The sequence below is a fragment of the Suncus etruscus genome, chromosome X, assembly GCF_024139225.1.
Source record: "Suncus etruscus isolate mSunEtr1 chromosome X, mSunEtr1.pri.cur, whole genome shotgun sequence".
Lineage (NCBI taxonomy): Eukaryota > Metazoa > Chordata > Mammalia > Eulipotyphla > Soricidae > Suncus > Suncus etruscus.
Genome location: NC_064868.1, coordinates 13,550,515 through 13,553,849, shown reverse-complemented (window position 1 = coordinate 13,553,849; position 3,335 = coordinate 13,550,515).

Here is a 3,335-nt window from a genome sequence, read left to right as displayed (position 1 = left end):
ACTTTTCAATGGGCCTTCTGGTAATATTTCCTTGGGAATTTTTGATCAGCTACCCATGCTAAGGGTATGAACATCCTATCAGGTCTTCTGGCTGGCTTCCTCTAGAAATATTAAGATTCCTATTATGTTAATGCTGTGACAGAGTAAAACTCCAGCACTGTAAATTTATGAATTCCAGGAAAATGCCATTGGCAATAAGTTCAAGACTTACTTTGTTTTGCTCTCCTAGGTACAATTGTATTTGTACACACATGTAGGCCATTCCAATAAGGGGTAACTTTGAATAAAATAAGTAATTGAGTTATAAAAACATAAGAACCAGCCCAAGTCAGGGCCTCATCTCAGTCAAAAACACCATCTTTAAAATAAATAGGAGGCGGACTGTCATTTCATTCAATTGGAACTATTTACATTCCAGTTTCAATGAACAAAATTACAGTGAAAGAGTTCTAAAACTGACTTATCCTAACTGTTATCATTAACATTATTTGTGCATCTGTGTAATTTTGGCTACCTTAGCATTATTGCCTTCTCAGCTATAGCTACTGTTGCTGGGAAGCTAGGACTCATCTAGAGCCATGTGTTCACAGTTGAGAGGCTCCTTATTTATTTCTTGCTGGTAAATCAGTAAGGGAATTATAGAGATTATAGAAAAGAAATGCCTGGTGAGGAATTCACACCCAAAGTGACCCCAATCCAGTCCTTCTTATCCAGTTGAGCATGAAAATATCCAAGTTGAACATGAAAATATATTAGATACACATATAAAGGAAGATGATGAACAAATACATACATAAAAGAAGTATTAACTATGTGGACTATGTTAATTAGAAGTGATTCCCAAATACATTGCTAATTCCACTCACTTGCCCAGATACTGGAAACCCAAAGCAAAGCTTCTTGTAAATTTGTCCTGCATGAGAGACAGAAAGTAGGAGTGTTGCTGAGTGACAGTGTGGCTTCTTTAGCAGTATGTGCCTGAGAAATTCTTAAAACCAACTGCAAATGAGTCAGCTTAGTTTTGTAGTATAGCCAAAGAGAAGATACTTTTGTTAGGAGACTATTTATTTGGTTGCTACATAATACTGTCAATTAATTAGGAGTAAAAATGAGTAAAATTATTTGGAAAATTTGATAGCAGCTTGAACATTTCACCCACCCATGACTTAATGGGAAAAGGAACCTTACAGTTTGATGTAACTTGTTAATTTGAGGGGGCATAAGAAAGTAACATCAATCAACATTTTGTTATAAACTCTTCAATATTGGCCAGACAATAGCCTTATAAGGAGAATATTTTAGAAAAATCAATTACTTAAAAATAAATTTAAAGTTTTAAAATAACTCCAAATATTTAAAGATGTAAAGTCTGTCCAGTGTTGTTCCCATTATCTTAAGAAATGTATCAAGAACAAATTCTAGTGGAAAATATAAATTACTGCATTTCACCTCATAATACTCAGAGATTTTATAACATTACTTCTAAAGTTTAAGTTAGATAGTTACAATTGTGTTGACATTCATAGTTCGTGATATGCAAAGTAAACTCCATCAAAGTGCCCAAGCATCTCTACCATGATCCTTATGTATTTTCTAGTCAAACTATCACTTTGCCAACTCTCTCACATTCTCAAGTTTGGTAAACTGTTTTGCCATTGAAGGCCAAAGATTTTGAATCATTCAATATTTTCTAATCTCTTGCTTTGTTTCTCTGTACATCACAGAGAAGTGAGACAATCAGTTATATTTTCTTTTCCCTCTGATTTATTTCACTTAATATGATGCCCTCTCATTCCATTCAACTTGCAGGAAACTTGAATATTTTATCTTTACTTACAGCTGCATAGTGTACTCGGTTGCATGCATGTATAGAGAGAGATAAATGAATAAAAGAATATAGATATATCTCACAACTACTTTTCTTGTCTTTTTGTACCACACTCAGCTTTTAATAGGATATGTGCTTATAGTTTTTTTAAATGAGGTTTCACAAAAAGTCCTATAACATTGGTTCTTTAGATGAAGGAAAATGGAACATTGTATGTCAAAGTGGCTGCATTTAATGGTTAATTGAAGATGTCAGACAGACCCAAGAAAGCCTCTCTAGTCTCTCTAAAAGCCTCTCTAACCCAACTGGCAACATTGGTTTAAAATCCAAAACATCACTACTAAAATATCTTGATTTAGCTTTACTCTATCAATTATGCATGCTTAATAAAAAGTCAGGTGAGATGGTACCAGGGTGATAGGTTAAGAAAATCAGGCCCCATGGAACACATCAGATCAAACAGACATATCTTTTTGCCCTGTCTCAGCTCCTTTATTCCACCTAGCTTCCAGAATTCAGCCAATATAAAGGACAATTTGTTGTTTTTTGAGGTGAACTTTTACTCAGATCAAAGCATCCTATAAGTTGGCCTGAACATTCTTGGGCTCTTATTTCATTTGTATGGATTCACTCATCTTCTGAAAGAGTTCTTCTTTGAGTTGGTTGAATTGTTCATCTACAGATTGCTTAATTTAGCAGGCTAGTGATTCTTATATTTCTGTTGCTAAAACATTAATTATTGATTTTAGGTCCACGTCTCTAAGGCTCATGCACTTTGGTGAGCTTGGAAATTTTCCAGGATTTCTTTTTCATATTCATATTCTTTTCATATTCTCAGCTGCAGGTGTCTTCCTTAATTTCTCCATTGTTCTTTGCATTTAGTGTGTTGGAATTCTGAGGTTTAAGGTTTAAAAAGTAATCTATTGAACTGTTTGGATAAGAGGTAGTTAGAGGTATATCTTCTTTAGAGATTATTTTTTCTTTTTTTAAATTTTATTGTGGTCAAAGTGAATTACATATATTTCAGAGAAATACTTAAGGCACATAGTGACAATGAATGAGGGGCATTCCCACCACCAGTGTTGTCGTTCTTCCACCCCTCTTCCCAGCATGCATCCCATATATCCCTACTTTACCCCCCCCCCGTAATGCTAGTGCAACTGTTCCCCACTTGTACAGCTTGTTTTAGATTGGGTATAGATTCCATTGTCGTTGACTTTGATTTAGTATTCAAGTTTGATCATTTTTATTTCCACTAAGTGAAAATACGACTCTCTGGTCTTTGTACCATCCATTTGTCCCCTCAAATTATGAGGCTGATTAAGGTGATTCCAGTAATGTGGTTCTACTGAAGATATAAGAAAAGATATCAGAGAAGAAATGAAAACAAACAAACACATAACAAAAATGACAAACAAAAAAGAGAAAAACTGAGGAGTCCATCTAGGTTTTTTAAGTATCCATTTAGAAGAATAAAGGGAATAAAGAAGAAAAGGGTAACAAAACA